Source organism: Anser anser (genome assembly GCF_964211835.1).
Source record: "Anser anser genome assembly, chromosome: 3".
Taxonomy (NCBI): Eukaryota; Metazoa; Chordata; class Aves; order Anseriformes; family Anatidae; genus Anser; species Anser anser.
Genome location: NC_139722.1, coordinates 61,092,209 through 61,111,554, shown reverse-complemented (window position 1 = coordinate 61,111,554; position 19,346 = coordinate 61,092,209). Strand labels below are relative to the sequence as shown.

Below are 19,346 nucleotides of genomic sequence, written 5' to 3'. Positions count from 1 at the left end.
CATGTGCCAGGGATATTTTATATATAAATAATCATAAAATTATAAATCAAACCTAGTGTTACATTCAAAAGAAAACAAAACACATCGTGGTATGCAAATGCATAAATTAAGCAGCCCAAACAATCTGAGATTACCTGGATTTTTTTTTATCAACAAGGTGCTCCAAGAAATTGGAAGTTATTGGGAGTATTTCCAACAAAATAAACATATTATGGATACATCTTGGAATTAAATTCGACCAGTAAGTGCTTATACCTTATGCTATCTCCAACCAGCATAATTGAAACCATTACTTATCTGAGCTTAAATGATTTACAGCTCTGTCTGCATGCAGTGGAGCTCCAGATCATTCCACCCATATCTCCATGCACCTCCCTGCATTCACCTACGAACACCTCTCCTCTTGGTCTGAAGTGCCTCTTCCATATCTCCATCCTCAAAGTGTTAACTCCCCAGATTTCCTTGGGTTTTGCACTAGATATTTTCTAGAACACACACACATACAGAATTAGAACCCCAGTCTATTTTCTTTCCAGTTTCCCATCATTCCTGGATTACACGCTCCTGTTTTCCTTCCCTCTTGTCTAAGTTTCAGAAAAAGTTTAATCAGCATTTCATTAAGTTTGCCATTTATTTACATAAGGAAAAGACCAACTGCAAGCAAATCCTGTGGTATGTGTTTCACCTTAAGAGAAAGCTGCAAAGAAATTCTGTCTTTCAAAATGGCTTCAATCTCCTCTCAGTTTCAAAGGGATTCAAGACACAGACATCTTCACCCAGGATGCCTTCACTACAATGGTAACCACCTCCCATAGTTTTTGGCTTTGGGAGCCAACACCCTTGTATTTGTAAAAATTTTCTGTTCTCTTTGTCCAGCTGAGACAAAAGGAGAATTGAAAGCTTTCTTTTAAACACTAACTATAGGCATATTTAAGATGGGAGACTAGAGAGAACAACGGATATTTTGAAAGAAAGCAGTTCTACATGGGATTTCCTGTAGCAGGCCATTACTCATCAGCCCCTGCCAAAGAAGGCAATTCCAAACACAAAGGTGAATTTTCACAACCAATGCTAAAATATTCCACAAAGAACTTAAACATAAAATCTGTTTTAATTTAATTAGGAGTTTGAAGTGTGTGCACGTTATTGCATTAGTAAGATTGCCTACAGGAAAAAAAAAAATGCTCAAGCACTCACAGTAAAATAAAAGATTCAGAACAAATTTTTTGACCAGTTTTGAAGTTTACTGACTGCAAGTCAGTACCTGGATTGCATTCAAACAGAAAATGCTCTAAGTCTGACTGCTGCTCATAGACGGTGACTGATCCCTCACTTTCTTTATGAAAGCCAACTACAGAACCACACCATAACAGACAGCCATATTCACATTTCTTTCCTTAGCAATCATGAGCTTAACCAAAGCATACTGAAATCAATGGATGCATGCCACCTTTTTCCTTAAAAAATAAAGTTTATCAATATTTTAAATAAATCCTGGCCTAAGTCCAACAGGAGTTTTACCATTAAGAACCCATGTCTCACACACAATGTGTAAGCTGTGTCCCAGAATTCAAGTGGACATATCCCACTGCAATGCATCATTAAATATGCCACTTATATTAGCCTTCTTCTAAAAAAGGCTGACCTTCAGGAATTTTTTAAATGACTTCACTGAATTGCAAGACAAGCTTGTTTTAACCTTTGCATAAATACACCATGTGTTAAATATATCTTCCCACAAGCATGCAATAGTATAATCATTTTCAGGGCTCTGTTGTTCATCTTCACACTGCCTCAAAATTCAAATACTCTATTACTGGAAATGAAGCTTTTTTAAAAAGATAAAATAAAATTCAGACTTACAGTTTTATCAGCACTCTACTTACTGGTCTAAGATATCAACAGCTAAATTCTACTACATTTTGAGCCCAGCTAAAGCTGCTGATTATAACCAACTGCTAACACAATGATTTTTATAATGGCAGTTATTCCAATTGCACTTAGACCAAATCCTTTAGGGTTTAGTTTTATAAATTTGTAAAAGAGGAGAAAAACCATTAGAGAAGTCAGTGATTTAAATAAGACCAACATTACTCCCTAATAAAGATATAAAATTAAAGGATAATAGTAACCTCGTGCTGTTTTATGAGGCAATAATCCAGTTACCAATTCAACCTTGTAGTTTATCCCATCAAGAGAACCAGATTAAAAACAGAGGGAGGGAGGGCACTCTTATCCCTGTTATACTGCAAGTGTTTCTAACTGTTTTTAACTATTTTAAAAACTGTTGTTAAAAGTCTTAAACTCACAGACAAGCCAGAATGAAGAAAAATGTCTGTTTCTGCTCTTGATCCAGTCCTTACAGATGTGGCTTTAAAACTGATGAAGTGTTTTATGCTCCCAGATAAAAATTTTACCTTTCTAAGAAATGTCTTAATTAGAAGGATTCCTGACTTTCCTCATCAACAAATGCATTTAAATATAATTTTTTATTTATTTATTTTTATCTGGGGGAATAAAACACTTCATCAAATTTAAACTGCAACTTCCAGGACTCCACCATGAGGAGAAACATGTGTTTCTTCCCAAAGATACACCCATAAGAAAAAAAAAACAAAAACAAAACCCTACACAAGGATCTCTGGCATACCACTTCGTAAATGACTGAAAATGCAAGACAGCAAGGACACAGTCTCTCCCCTAACAGTGATTTCTTCAGCCTTTTATTCAACAGAAAATTGGGATTGCAACAAATAAACAATTGACAGAGGCAATTTTATTTCATAAGAGATGTGGAAAAAACCCATGTCTTGCACCTTTCCCAAGCTCAAAACAGAATGTTAAGCTTGGGAACTCACAGGTTAAAAAACATCCTTAAAGCATGAGGCATTTCCCAAGAGTCTCTGAGACTGCTTCAGGCTGTCCACTCAGCCAGATGCATGGGTGATGGTGTTCCAACAAGAGTCCCTCATCTGGAAGAGGATCTTCGCAATCAGAAGAAAATTTTAGTTCCTTTCACCTTAACCTAAAAGGAGCAAGAAAGACTTCTCTTGCTCCACTAGAAGTTGCTCTTGCTACTTGAAATAACTGGGGGGAAGGGTCCTCAGTTTCTACCACATCAACATTTTTTTGAATGAGAATCCCACGCTGGGGACATCGTCAGATTCTTTTAATTCTTCTTTAACTGCAGAACACCTACTTTGAGGTAACCTATATAACCTGTATTAAGGTTATATCATGGTTATGCTCTGGTTGTATAGTAAAGGAGCTGCGCAATACCAGTCAAGTTTACTATATTGCTTTTACATTATAAAGTGTGTCAATAATAAGTCTAGAGAATAAACAGAAAGGATGCTGCTGTAGTTAACACAATTTGTAGCCACAAAGAATCATTTCTGTTATGGCCACGGCCTGGTTAAGAGTCAAAATGTTAAGTGATAAGTGTTCACAAAGAATATTTTCTCATTTTCTAGTTCTCCACTTCACAAACCTGTGATAGCAGAAGTACGTAGCGCTTATAACTGCAACTGAAGATATGCAGCACGTGTCACAGTAAGGTGCCATTGTGTGAACAAATAAGCACAGCCTCAAGGCTCTGAACTCCCCCAGCCTCAGGCAAGCCTCTGTCTATTTTTTTTTTTTTGTGCCTTTGCTACAAAACATCTGAGGAGGAACATACCTGAAATACGGCACTATGAAAGGTTATGCATGAAGACCACAAGGAAATCAATTGCTCCAGAATCAGTGCAAGAAACTGTAGTGCATATGCACTGTGATCTCACTAAATTAGATGATTTCATGATCATTTTTTCCCCTAAGAAATTAATTTCTTGAAAGGAACAAGAGAGATGGTACAGCCACTGCCGAACATTCAAGCATTTCCTGCCTGGAAAGCATTTTTCCCTCTAGCCGTCTGCATGCATATCACCTGCAGTCTGCTCTGAAATAAGATAAAATAGAACCTAGAATAAACTAAAAGAAAAGGAAACTGAATCCTGATTTAATAGAATATCAACTTAGCCTATAGCTATAGTTAAGAAAAAAAAAAAAGTTTTTTGTACAGTAAAAACATGCTGCTTTCTCAGTCTCTATTAGTATCACATTTGGAAAAGAAGAAAGATCCACGCTCCATATGAGAAATAATAGTGATGTGCTTTATAACCAAGCTTTCTTCAAAATTCTCTGTTAGCAGACAAGCAAATAAGAAAAACCATACTAATTTAACACATTTAAAATAAATGAAATTATAACATTAAGGCTTTCTGAAAACTGGAGATCATTGTCTGTCCTTGTTTTGGTAGAAAAAGAGAGCAGATCAGCCTTCTTATGTTGTAAGGCGAAATGAAATTTCAGCTCCTAACATAATTTCTGAAGAGATGTTACTTGATATATTTCCCATGGTTAACTATTTTTTAGTTTTGCAGGCTTCTGTGTTTTCTCTTATGCTGTATCCTCTTGAAAGGAATGTCAACTTTAATTGAAACAATTCTTCAGTGGAAAAAAACAGTAAGAAATATTATCATTTATATCTAACTTCAAGGGAGAGCAAATGATTAACAAACTTTAAATATAAATCTAATAAACAGATAAAAAGGCAAGCAAAGCCATCCTGACAGTAGGATCTAAACACATATTGCTTTTCTGAGGAAAGCTGCCAGGTGGAGAGAAATATATACAGTGTACAGAGTATATTTATTTATTTATTTTAGCTCTCACATTTTTATTCCTGCATTCCTTTTTATCAGAAGGATCCTTGCAGGAGGTAGAAGTGGCTTTGAAATCTTTCTAAAGGCTTAGCTGAGGTAACTGGTCCCACTACCTGAAATCAAGGTGGGTGAAATGAGCCTCCCAGAAAGCTCTTGTTGTGTTACAGAAACAAACCTTTCTCCACAATCTAGGGAATTAAGAGAAATATGGAATGCCTCTCTTTCCATCCCTCCTAATACTGTTTTTTTTTTTTTCCCCTAAGGCCTTCATCTCTAGAGGATAAGATAAGGCCTTCTTTGGACCCCCATGGTTTCAGGCAATTTTTGCTTTGCTGAGAATGAGAATTTTACCCTTAGAGAAGTTTTGAAGTTTTCCTCTAGAGCTCCCTGTAGCATGTCCAGGGCACGAGTGACCCCCAAAGCCCTGGCCCCCAGCCAGCCAAACAACCCCATCTACGAGTGACCTCCAAAGTCCTGAGGTCCCTCTCTTAGAGGCCCTGGCCCCCAGCTGGACATGTCTCCAACCACGAGCGACCCCCAAAGCCCTGAGATCCCTCTGTCAGAGGCCCTGGCCCGCAGCAGGTGGCCAGCCTGGCGCACCATGCCCAAGCCGTAGCTTATTTTAGCTCTGGGTACGTCCAGCGGCCCCTGGTGGAGGCAAAGCTTCTTGGCTGGGCTCTACATCCTGCTGGGACTGCAGCAATTCACATTTACTGTTGGGATGCTTAAATAGAGACGTCGCATTGATATTCCTTGTTTTTAGTTATCAAAATTACACCAGGAATTCATACAGCAACTCGCACAACCTGAGTAGGCTTTGGGGAAGGGATGAGTGCCCACACGCACCTCCCGACTGCTGGGCTGCATGGAGGAGACATGGGAGGGATCTACAGGACCTACTGAGGAACAAATAATGAGCGCGGCCACGTCCTCTGTGACACCGAGCCCTCACCTCAGACCCAACTGCATGGGTGTCAGTGTACCAGCTGGGTGGAGGAAGACATGTAGGAACACCTCAGGACCTGCTCACCATTCTTTTTCTTCCACTCTACCTGGCATGCATGTGCAGAAGACCGTGCACATATCTATGCTGGGTATGCAATGTATGTTCTATTCTATACAAAAACCTTACATCCAAATTAGTAAGTTTCAAGGTTCAATGCCAGATATTATCAGCACAAAAACAAAGGAAGTAAAAATCAAATCTGGGTTTCTATGATAGTATGACAATAACCCTGAGGCTTGGATTCACAGGGAATCCAAGGTCTGCTCAGTATTCCTGCTGGAAATGAAAGGGTGTTTGGTTGGTCCCAGTAACACAACTCAGCCATTTCCACATCCTGAGACAACAAAATTATCCACTCTGAGTTTTCATGAATGTTAAGAACAGGGGAGAGGGCTTTGACACTAATTAGGTGTTTATAGCTCTATATTCATCTACTTTCCTCTTATCTCCTCCCTCCTCTTAAAAATTACACAGCTCTAACTAGGACATAATATGCTATTTTTTAATATCTTGCCTTCTGAGCATGTGAATTCATGCCAGATATTAAATAGAATAATTGAAACAGACAAAATTCATGCCACCAAACTGTGATACACTGAAAACTTCTCAAAATTCCAGTCAAATAATTGGCTTTCATGCCAGTCACTATGAATTCGTTACACACAGTCATGTAAATTCTGCGTGATCTTTGGTGAACATTTGTACCATTGTCAGTTCAGTGCAGTTTTCTTCCTTAAACTGAGTTTCCTGAAGGAGAACACTGCTTGTGTAGTTATCGTGGATATTTTATTCAAGAAAAAAATCAGCTCCTGATTTTTTCTGTATCAGATATTTCTGAGTAGGAAGCAACTCAAAGCATCACAAAACCATTTGTTACTGGTTAAAAGCAACACTCAAGACAAAAAGGCATGGCAACACAGACCAAGAGGTCTCTGCCTCAGTTATGGAAGTAAACAGGTAAAGGACTGCAATGGTCTGCAATGATATATCAGCCTGCTGTCCCATTATTATCACACAAGAAAACAAGTAAAAAGTCAAGAAAATTGAAAGATTTCTTGGCAAATGGTAAACAACTGCAACCACTTTGTTTCCTTTACTTTTGGTAAAATAATGCTTCAGTGCAGCATTTATTTGTCTTGCAAAGCTGGGTATGAGTTTGGTACCCAAATATATCTCAGAATGACTCCCATGCTCTTCCTACCACTCCCATCCCACACTTGTGTAACAAATATCAAGGACTAGCATTCAAAATTTTTTAGTGCAGAATTATAACTCAGTCATTCCTCCGTTATCCTAACAGTTCAAAATATGCTGCGAAATTGCCAAGATTGAAAACAGAGCTGCGAATCCCCTCATGCTTGGGGGCTTCCCAACAGTTAGATAAAGCATGCAGCTACACAGACCTCTTTTGACTCGTTCCAGATTAATCAATTACAGGTTATTTCAGCCAGAAATAAATAAAACAAATGTGAAGACTGCTTCTGGACTCAATTTGTAAACAAATCTGATCAAGAACCCCACTGTGTTCTCCTAAAAATAAAGGAAAATTGGTCTGCAAAAAAAATTACAAGTACTGCTTTCAAAATTATCAGAGTTCAAAACCACACAAACCTTACCAAAAGGAACGATGATTCTCAGGGAAAAATAGTAATAATAATAAAATAATTATAATAAATAATGCAAAGATGCTACACATACATGAATACTCTTTTATAAATTTAATTTGAAAAAAATAGATTTATTTTCCTACCAGCTGGCCATTTCAATGTTTTGAACAACTAGAGTTTTTTAGGGGAAGGATTTTATTTTTTACTACATAGCCTATTTTTGTTAATTTCTGAGACATTTTGCCTCTCTTTTTTGAAGAAAGTAGCTGAAAACAAACCAAATAAAACATTTCACTTCCTTATAAACAAGCCACTGAAAACAGAAAGAAAAAAGCTATGTTTGGTCAGCCAGAATATTTAATGTGACACTGTCAACTTGAAAATATTAATTATTTATGATTTCCTCTCCCCAAAAGATCTGTCAAATTTACCTCTCACACAAATAAATAAATAAATAAATAAATAAATAAATAAATCATCTTGTGACACAGAAATAGCATAAGTTAACAATAAAGATTATTTTTAAAACAGAAACCATATTTATCATTTGGGAGAACTTAAAAAGAAGCACATCCTCCAGTAAAAGCAATCAGCAGTTTTATACATCAAATTAACCCAAAGAATCCAATCATTTGTTAAAAAGAAAGCTGTGACAGCATACTATCTATACATCTTATTTGTTTTTAAAAATCACGCCACGCTTTCAATGCTGTATTCACCAGTCACATGCTTCAATGAGTATGCAATGCTAGCTATAGAAGAAATCCAAACAATGGCTAGGCTTCCTCAGAACATCTGGGTGCAGGGAGTAGAAGGCAGCTCGCCCATCCCTCCCAGCTGGCAGCATCTCCCCAGTTGCTCCTGCACCCACCTTGGGTGTTTTCATACCCAAGGTAAGGACAATCACTACTCATCCAATCTCAACAGCAGCACCAAGCCTGTCAAATTAAAATGAAACAATCAGAAAACAATGAATGAAAAGGAGCAAAACTCTTATGTTCCATCTTTGTACATCACAAAGAAAATGTTAAAAACAATATTAAAAGTGCCATGCAGTCTACGTTTTTGACACTGCCTTTTTGCCTACTTAGATTTTTACTAGTTGTGGTCAAATTATGATCATTCACTGGAAGACACGCTGTTCAATTGTTTAGTTATTCCTATGGTCTTCTCCATTTTTTCTAGCTTCCTTTCTAAAGCTAGAAGAGGTTGCAGCTCTCCAACAGTAGATGCACCCATACTACCAATGCAGATGATGTCACTCCTCTTGCTCCATGCAGTTCTTCGTTTAAACAGTTATCATTCCTTTTTTGGCTCTGACACTAATCTGATCATTTGCCATGGCCTCCAGGGTTTTTTTGTTTGTTTGTTTCTTTTTTTTTTTCTATTTAAATAAACCGCTGGTTTATACTGAAGCTCAAACTGTCTGCTTGTTCTGAGTTTACTGAACAAGCTAGAAGACTCTATCAGCATCTATCTGCTCTCTATCTGCTCTATCTGCTATAGTCTATAGTCTCTATAGTCTATATAGTCTGCTATATAGTCTATAGTCTATATATAGTCTATAGTCTATATATATATAGTCTATATAGTCTGCTATAGTCTATAGACTCTATCTGCTCTCTTTGTTTACTCTTCCCTCAATCTTCGTAGTAGCAGTACTGCAGTTATTACAGTCTATTGACAGAAGTACAACATATTTTGCAAGAAATTCTCTCTTAGGTCAGTAAATGATCTAATAAAAGATACCACTTCACACAATCTTACTAGTTTTTGTATCACCTGTAAAACAGTAGTTAGTTTTGATTTGACGACTAACCCCTGAAGGGCTCTGTGTAATAGTGCCCTCCTTTAAGATTCATTAGCAAGTAAGTGTTTTTGAACTCTATATTTAATTTCCTTTTTAATCCATTTCATTTATGTTGAGTTGGTTTTGTATCCTTCAGGTTTATTAAGCAAAATGTCATGTCAAGTCAAAAACCTTACAGAACTGTATTACATCACCACTCTTATCTCTAGAACTTGTACTCACATCAAAAATAATATTGCTAGTTTGGCATGATCAAGCTTTCATAAGCCTGTGATGCGGTATACTATGCACATTTCAGTGTTATATGTGAACAACTTACAAAAGGCATTTGGAACGTGATAGCATGTAAGTTAATACTTTGTGACAGTGGAGACTAATAAAAAATCATTGCCATAAATTAAGCACTTGTCTACAGTGACAGCTAAGTAATGGCCATATTTTAGAAATTATTCAACCTCTTTCCACAGGAATAGTGGTAAAAGAACACAACCAGCTGTGAATGCTATAGGCTTTGGAGATGACATTTTCCTGCTAGTGCATTTACACTCTGCCTCTCCTTCGTGAGCGCTGCTTTTGGGCACCAGTGTCTAGACCTGGAAAGTTTATGTATTCTGGTATCACATCTGATTTCCTGCATTCCTCTGAGAACATCACAGCCATCCCCTTCAAAGATACCTAAACTTTCTCCATTGTTTTAACCTGCACATATAGCAAATTATTTGCAGTAACTTTAATTTTAGCTAAAGAACACATTTATGACAACTTTTGATTAAGTATCAAGCGACCACTTTTACAGACAATGTTTTCATTCTGAAAAATTCCACCTATTCCACAGACTTGACCCCGCACTTCAGTTAATAGAGGTGGCAGATTAGGTAACCAAGGCTGTGGTTCCACAAGTATTTCTGCAGCACCAGTGCCAGTTTCAGCAGCGTGGGTGCTGCCACTCATTCCGACCTTTGCATCGTGCCAGCACAGCTGTTTGTGAACCATGGTGAGGAACGGATCCAGCTTAAACGAGTGGCCAGCAGAGGAGGGGTAAGGGCTGCTTAAGAAGCACTGCCACTGAAGGAGAAACCACAGCTTCACACTCTTCCTAGCTCTGCCAAAGAAAATGGATAGACATAGAAACTTCAGGTACAGTCAGCCACGCACATGAACTAGTCGCAGCTTACTGGTATCACTGCTTGTACCAACCAAGGCCCCTAGTGAACTGGCACCATGAAAACAAAGGAAACAGATGCTCCTCTTCCTACAGACCCTACAGTCTATCTACTGGAGTCTTAGCCCTGATTTGACAGCATCTCTTTAGCTACAGTTGAAATCATGGACTCCCTGAATGTAGATTTAAGACTACAAGAAGCAAGGTAGTTTCACAACAACTGTCAAGGATTAAGCTCCTTCTGTTTCATTTGTGTCTTAAACCAAAAATCTGCTGACTACTCAGCTAGTCCTTGGAGAAATTAGAGTATAGTTTAATCACAGAATTGGAAAGCAAGCCAAATCATATCTAAATAGCTACCAGAAATGTTTAGGAAATACACAGCTGGCCATTTAAGGTGAAAGATGCTATTCTTCTCATTGCACTTGACTACCAGCAATACTGCTGCACAGCAAGCTCAGCGTGCTTTGAACAAAAAATGCTTCTCAGAAGGTGCAATAACCAAATTAACATGAACATTACTACAGCTCCTTCTACCACACCAGATTAGGGTTGTGGTGTGGGAAGACATGTGGGATGGCTCAGTGGAAAAGCATTTGAATCTTTCCACTCTGGAAACCTACCACAGTTCCAAATCTTGCCTCAGGGTAACCTGAAAATTTTATTTTGGAGACCCTTTCCCAGAATACCATTACTCAGTTTGTAAAACCTCTGTGCTGTTCAGCCCCGTTAGTTTCCAGCTCCTTAGCTCTCTGTATTAAGAAGACCAGAACAGGAACATTAGACTGACTCTGAGCTGCACTGCTAGAACTTGGCAGGGGAAATGTGCATAATCTGTCTGAGCTATGCCTGTTTTTGTGAAACCACGTCTGCGCTGGGACACTCAGGAGAGTTGGAAGAAAGACCTCACATATAGTGTGACGTCAGTATGCATAAGCTGAAGCATACCGAGTCTTGTTTAGTTGCTCTCACGTGGGAGCATGGTGACCTTCATTTTCTGCAGTTCTCTGGGAATATACTGCAGTAAATAAAAAGGAACATCCAGGTGGGATTTAACATGTTAAACTGACTTCACACCTTTCATTGAATAGACTTAGCATTCATGAAATGTCCCTGAGTAAATGCAATCCGGCTGTTCACTTCCATGAGCAACAAAGTTGCCTAAAAGGAATTAAAAGAATGTAGTTAATTGACAACATTTCTAACAGAATCACTTTCAGGAATAAAACTAATGTAAAAGATATTTCTGTGGTCATTTATAAAGTGTTATTAAAAATATATATATATTCTAACACAGGAGTATGAAAATGCCTTAAAAGGGGGGGGAATAAAAGCAAAACATGAATGTATGATTTTGACTTTTTTACCTAGCCCTCCTTTATTTTTCTCTAAGCATTGTGGGATTACTCCTCTGTGCATGTGATCTCACACATACAAAGTATACTACAATACCCGAAAAAACTAACAGACTGCTCTAAGAATAGAGGACTAGATACTCATCTGGCATAATGTGAGACCGCTCCAGTAATTTCAACATTCCTACTCCAATTTGCAACAGCAAAGGATCTGGCACAAAACATCAAGCTAAGTTTCCAATTACCTCATGCACCAGCATTGATTTCAATAGTTACATACACATAGTCATAGAGAAGAATTATTTGAAAAGTTGCAAACTCAGCTCTGTATTTCTTTTACTTTTGTGGGTTAAATCAGACCCTTCATGGTATTTTAATGTAGGTTTTTGTGGTTTAATTATATATGTGTCAAGAGCAGAATACTTGCTGTGTCTACCCAGTTTTTTAAAAAAAGCAGCGGTAATTCTTTATGCTGCTGACAATGTCAACTTACACTGAGTCACGTCGCAATAGTAGTAAATTTTAATGTTGCCAAAAAACGTAGTATGTATTAACTTAAATGAGTAAGTAAAAAGTTATCACCTATATGAGAGTTAGTCTTCTATAAGTGAATAATTTGCATATGGGAGGTCTTTTTGCAGTTTGCTGCTCCAAATCAGTCAAATTGTATAGTCCAGGAGGCAACCCCAGTGCAGAGACACAGTATTCAGTCGGCCCAGACAGACTCTGTTCTTCAGAGACAGCACTTAAATTACATACAATTAAACAACCCTACACATGTTATTCATTGTGCTGTACTTCTGTGGACAGCTGCTTAAGGAAAAATTGCCAATTATTCGTTTTATTCTAGAAAAGGGACACAGACCCTCACAATAATTTAGGCACAGAAAACCTCCAAAATCTGGCTTTTAAAAATTCATTGTAGTAACAGTCCATATCAGAATTTAGTCCAGTACCTGAGTGTAATAGCTTAAGACAAAATATATACTAGTCTCACTGGGATATGAATCTCTGAAAGTTCTGAAGATAATCACTTCTTATGATAATCTTCCCTTGCGATGAAGAAATTTAAAACAAATAGAAAATAAAATGCTTAAACATTAGTATTCCTCAGACAGCCATTAGCATTTGACATTTTGCTCAAAAATCTGACAGCTAGCATATAGACAGCTCTGTGAATGAGATTACCCAGTGATGCATTTTGATATAGGGTAATCAATCATCAAAGTAATTTTACTTTTTACTATTAAAGCAAAAGGTGGGCCGCCTATTCGTCACATTTCTTGGGCTTAGAGAAGCTAAGAAGAAACCACTTTAAAATATTTTTCACCAGGGTCCCATAATACAGGCATCCCAAAAGGAATCCTTCTGGCAATATTACAACCTACTATGTGGACTAAAATGTAAATTTTATTGCCTTTTCAAATAAATTTTATTCTTTACTTGACAGATAAGCACTCTTCATATCAGTTCTTTTACACTGCAAAGTGCATCCAAGTTCCTTTAAGCACTTCTGATTTAATGATAGATTTAGTAACAGTGCAACACAGAAGTGTGGACTTCGCCAAAAAAAAAAAAAAAAGTTTCATAAAAATCTGATTTCTGTATAGTAACATCTAAAATGTCACCTAATACATATAAGCAGAACAGAAAGTTTTTAATGTATATTGTAGCGCATTGTAGCGGATAGGTCAAACATCTACTGACCTTAAAAGCAAGTAAAGAGATTTTTAATAACCATTTTTATTTAATTTCAAAAAGAGTAGCAGCTTATGCCTTCAGCAGAACCCTGCCCTGAAATCTCAGGGGTGATTAAAGGGCCATGCCAAAGCTGAATGGTTTCAAATATCAAACTATACTATTATGTCAGGGCCAGCAAGATCAATTAGCGCTTTTCAATGACAGAAAGGTTAAGTTGAACACACATTTACACAATATTTAAATATAAAAAAGGAAAATATCACATATTAACTTAATACTACATATTAGAAGTTTACTTGTAAACCTCTTAATTGATGGACAAGTATCAAAACTTTTCTTCCACTTGCACAACATAAACACTGCTTTTCTCAAGCAAAATGGCCAGAAGATTATGTATATGTCAGACAGTAAAAATAACATTGTATTCACAAGTAAAAAGTAAGACCTAAGGCGGACAAGTGTTTCTGCTACCAGACCTGGTTTAGTGCTGAAATTTCATAAAGCTTTAAAAAACACTTGATAAACTCAACAGATGTCTCTCAGTCTGACAGTCCTGTGTTTGCATTCTTCTTGCAAATCGTGACAATACTAAAAATGAATGAGAATGAATAAGTACACCACTCATAATTAAACCATGTTCAACTGAAAGACAAATAGAAAACCACTATTAAAACAAGATAAACAAGAAAAAAGATACAAATACTTATCTGTAAATGAATTCATCTTAAATCTGGAAAACAAACAAGTGTACAGCTTCTCCAATTAAAAGCCATACAAGAACACTCATGACAGGAAGCAAAGGAACTTACATTTCAGCTCCCGGTATCATAAGGATACTCACTGGAAGCACAGGTATGTTAGAAGTTAATTTGATACCCGTTAATATAAGTGTTGCCACAGTAAACATAGCTTGAACAAAGTAGCATACTATGATATCAAATAAAGTCAGTTTAAAATTAAAAGAAAAGTGTAGGAAATGAAGAAAACTTAAGAAAAATGCACACTGTTGAAAACAGTGATTTAGATTGAAACTGTATTATTTTGAGTAAAAGCAAAGCAAGATTACTTTTGTTTGACGATAGATTTGAAAATGTCTCTTTTTAAAGCCCATTTTATTTATTTCTTCAAGGAGTGATTTGAAATATTTACTACCAGACAGTACCTAATTTTAGGTTTTAAGTGCTTTAACAGCTCTATGAAATATGATCAGCAGCTGCAATATAGAAGTATGCTGAATAAACTCTCCTTATAAAAAGGGAGACCTGTTTTACCCCGAGTTCATAAAATCCTTACTTTCACGAAAGAAAAAGATAACACATAAAAACTTCACAGTTACGTCCTACAGCGTTTGACAGAAATTCCAGGAATTTCTTTCTTCTTTATGAATTAACTTTCATATTTAATAGAGGAAAAAGTAGTTTAAATCTTAACACTTGAAGATTGTATTGAACATTGTGCAACTCCGCCAGGTCATCATGGAACCAGGTACGTTTCCCATACCAAGTTTCAGTGCTTAACATTGATTAATTCTAGGACTAAAAAGTAGAACGCGATATATGAAAGTCACGTAAAGTTTAAACAGTAGCTCTGAAAGCTTGCATCAGAGGCTAAAAATATGCAACAGGATACTATCTATAGCTGGATTTCTAGTTGCCTTGTTTGAAACATTTTAACTGGAAACTGCAGTTACCTGGGAACTGACCAGTTTTGTACTCATTAAATTCCTTGTTTAGAATTTATCAGTTGCATTGGCATTATCCATGAGGCAGAATAAATTTATACTGCAAAGTGTTGCGAAGCCAGTAATACACACAAATCCTGCAAGAATAACCTTCAACTAAGCTTATTAGCAGTACAACCATATATACATAACTATTTATAGGTGCATATGCATTATCTGAACAAAGGTACCTAAAAGGTTAGTCAACATATTCCTCTTTTAGTTTTATTAAATTTGATTGAAGACCATTTGGTAACGCAAATACCAGAAACTTCAAAAGAAAACAGGAAGAACTGTTTAAGACGTAGCCCAGCTAATGTTAGATGTCAAAACAGACAGGAAGAAGATAGAGAAACGTCAATCTGTATTTCCACTTACTCACAATCTGATACATAGTGTAGGTGTGCAAACATTTGTAACTCGGCAGCATTTCTGAGAAATACTTACAGGAAAAAGTCAAACCCATGGTAATTTTAGGAAACTGCTTTTTGAGCGTTAAGGAAATGAAAGAATGAAAGAACCCCAGCTTTAATACAAGGTACAGTCTTCAAAAAATAAACAAATAAATATTGAGGTCAGACCAAAAAAAATATTTACTCCACGGTGAGAGAAGATGCTCGCTTTGCATACCTCACTGTAGCTCTAAACTGCTGCTTAGTTTACCTCGGACACAGTTTCTAGTCTTAGCAATTCTTTTCTGGTGTCCCACGCCCGCAAATAAAACCTCGGAGAACTGAAAACACTGGTTTCTTACTGTTCTAGCACGATTTCGTGCTCAGATTCGAGCCAGCAGAGGCGCTCCCCGGGGTTGGGCAGGCGTGCGTCCCGGGAGCGTTGCAAGCAGCAGACACTTCACACCGCCACTTGCTGGGTCCCGGCGGCCCCCCGAGCGCCCCGCTACCAAGTCCTGCCCGCGGGATAGCGGCCGGGCAGCGGCGCGCCTCCCTGGCGCTGAGCAGCGCTCGCACAAACGCGGGTGAAACTTTAGACGCCGGTGACCGCTGGGCGCGGGGTCCCGCTGGCCTTGCGGGGGCTGCTCCCCTCGGCCGCGGTGACAGCCCGGGGGGGCAGCTTAGCGGCCGGCAGCCCTCGGGGTTTTGGGCACGGAGAACGGTGCCGGTGGCTCCCCTCGGGCACCCCCCGTGCCTGCTGCCGGCGAGCGGGCGGGAGCCCCCCGGTAGGGCCCGGCTGCCCTCTGCCGCTCCCCGTGCCCCGCTCCGGGGGCTGCGGGAGGCTCGGGCCGGGAGCAGTGCGGTGGCAGCCGGTGGAAGGGGGGCCAGGGCGGAGCGGCAGGGGCCGGCAGCCGCGGAGGGGCCGGCCGGGTGGGGAGGAAGGCAGCCGGCTCGCACCGGAGGGCGGACTTCTGCCGCTCGGCTCGCCCGGTGCCCGGGGCCACAGCCCGAGCCGGCTCCGCGGCCCCTTCCCACGGCGCTTGTTTCGCGGCAACGTTTTGTTTTGTCGGAAAACAATGCTAAATGAGCCCTAAACGCAAGCACCCGCTCACACCCATCCGCACGGACACGGGCACATGCGACAGCGAAGCGGCTCCCGGCACCTCTGAGGGGCGGGAGGGAGACACTCACCTTCTCGTAGCCGCCGGAATATGCCGCTACCTTTATTTTATGGCCGCTCCTTATTTATTTATTCTCGTCCCTTCTCCGAGCCGAGGTTCCCCTTTTGCACTGTTCCTCTGGCAAAACCAGGACATCCCCCCTACAAGTCCCCGTCCCCCCCCCCCCACCCCACCCCCCCACACACACAAATAAAGCGCAACTCGGAGCAAAACGGGAGGGGAGACTCGGGGCGGGAGGGGGAGACGGAGGAGGAGGCTGGTGCGGGAGAAGCCAAACACTCTTCGCACTTCAGCGAGCGCAACCAGTTGCCTCTCACGCAACAGGCACGTAAGGAAGTTTCCCTGGCAAGGGACGGGACCTTGCTAAGGAAAGGTAACCCCCTCCCTGCCGAAAAGCCCGGTCCCGAAAGCGGGGAGGTGCGGGGCGAGGAGCGCAGCCCCGGGCGGTGCCGTGCACTTGTGCCGGGAGGCACCGGCCCGGCTGCCCCGCGGCTGCCGCCCGCCCCGGCACGGCACGGCACGGCTCGGCACGGCACGGCACGGCTCGGCAAGGCACTGTAGAGCCTGGGGGCTGCTCCGTCCTGCCGTGCCCTGACCCCGCACCTTCACTGTGCCTGCGGAGCGTTGGTGGGAGCAGAGGAAGGAAAAGGAGCTGAAGGGCCTGGGGCACTGACCCACTTGAGTCCGGGTGCCAAAGCCAGCAGTTCACTTCTCCCGCCTGTCCCCTCTTGTTTGTTCTACAAAGAACCACCACAGTAAAGCGGTTCTGGCTTCTTGGGACGGTTGGTCCTCTTTGAAGGCTGACCGAGCACCACAGAGTACCCTTTTACGGGATGCGTTTGTCTCCCTCCTCTCAAGCTCGTCAGTGTGGATGGAGACACTTCCTGCTTGGAAGCTGAAGGCTCTTTTCTGCTGGAAGTTCAAAAGCTGTGTTTGGTCCTCTTCGCTACCCAGTGTGGATAAGGGGAGGAAAATCCCTGCCTAGTCACTTTTCACACTCTTACCATCAACCGTGTATTTCCTCTTGGGTTTCACTGGGTGGATTGGCTGGCTCTTGTTCAACCAGTTGCATCACCCTCTTTCTGTCAAGTAATTTTGCTCTTCAAAGGGATAAAGTCAAAAATTCAGAAGATGAATCAGAAGTTAGGCCCTATAGCTGGAGAGAATGACAGCAACATTCAGAGAAATGCCATGATCTTCAGAAGAAGCACATCAGAAGCTTTTGAGCTCAGTGAATCACATGAAATGGGGGGGTGGGGGGGTGGGGGGGAAATTGCATACTCCTGAAGACTCTTTCCTACCTGCCTTCCATTTGCTCGGTCTTGCATTCAATGATACTATTCAAAGCATTACTTGACTGAAGCTGTCTGCCTTTGAATTTTATGATTTGCATCCAGTGAATTGTACAGACAATGGTCATCTTTCTCCTAAATAATTTCAGACTTCAGATGACTAAAACTTCATGAAAACAAGTCTATAAAAAACTTGTATTTGCTGTCTTGGGAGAGTCGCCACTCAGAAAGAGAACAGACTTGGAAAAATCTTTGACCTACACAAATACAGCTAGAAAAACATTTAAACTCAAAAAGCCCCCAAAAGCCAGCCTTCAAATTGACATAGTCTAGGACAAGCCAGAAAAAAAAAAAAAAAAAGGAAAAAGAAAGTGAATTTTGAAACTGGAAGTTTAGAGAGCAACTGGCAGGGGGAAGAACTCAGATTTGCAGAAAATAATTGCAATTGACAGCCCTGCTACAGAGTATCAGTTGTGACTCACACCAGCACCCATCTTGCTAACAGACTCCTTCTGTAGGAAAACGTGCTAACAGCCCGTTCCTTTCGAGAGGACTTTTGTGAACAGCAGCGCTCTAATATGAGGCACTTGAACACGATAATGAAGGTTTTCTGAAGTCTGGTTTCCTTCCACTTTACTTCAATGAAGCAAATTCCTGCTACAGGGAACTGTCACCAAGTAACCTGGCTTGTTTTAATGTTTTAATAGACATACCACTTTAAAGCAAACTTTTAACCATCTGTTGCACCCCCTCTTAAAATGTAAGATGCAGGTGACTTAACAAGATTACACATAATTTTTGTTGATGTAACCAGTTTCAGATTGAGGAGGGGTGGGAGAACCTCACTGCTGTTACCTGGCACAAGGCAAATCTCCCAATAAAGGGCCTAGACTTGCTGTCATTGAACATCATTGCTCTTTTGCTATAGATTTCGCTGAAAGGAGGCAGGGTCCCATACAAAATCAATGGGCCTTTGGCCTGGGACAGGTGCGCTGAAGGAAGTCCTGCAGAAACTGTTATCATAAATGCACACTAATTTTTGGCAGTGGTTTATTGCAAATATGACTTTTCTGGATAGTAATTAGATGATGATTTTGGTTACATTGGTGCCGTTGGGCTGAAGAAAATTCCAGTGCTTAATGGAAGTGATCTCAGTAGGCTCCAAGTCCAAAATCTAGTGCAGTGCACTGGGTCTTATAAATGACTCTGTGTGACCATATAGAGCCCTGCGTGGAGAAGGTCATGCTAGAAATAGTCCTAGCGGAGCCCAAGGAAGGGCTGTAGGATCCACTTTTACACAAGAATAGAAGAATAATACCTTATCCATTTAAAGCTACAGGGGAATGTAAGTAGGCAGGATGTAATTATCTAGACTGGTATTTGGCCAGGCACTCCTACACTTGCAAAAAGTACC

The 19,346-nt window shown here is 40.2% G+C and overlaps 1 protein-coding gene across 5 annotated transcripts in view; it reads right to left on the bottom strand.

The window, feature by feature from the left end:
• Positions 1 to 17,291, bottom strand: part of EYA4 (EYA transcriptional coactivator and phosphatase 4) — a 154,580-nt gene extending 137,289 nt beyond the window's left edge. For 2 of the 5 annotated variants that reach the window (XM_083829341.1, XM_083829340.1), the window contains exon 1: positions 16,651 to 17,290. The gene's annotated coding sequence lies outside the window, so the exon portion shown is untranslated. Of the gene's footprint in view, positions 1 to 16,650 lie in introns of all 5 variants that reach the window. The other 3 variants (XM_083829338.1, XM_083829339.1, XM_083829337.1) reach the window with 2 other exon arrangements.
• Between the last annotated feature and the right edge of the window lie 2,055 nt (positions 17,292 to 19,346).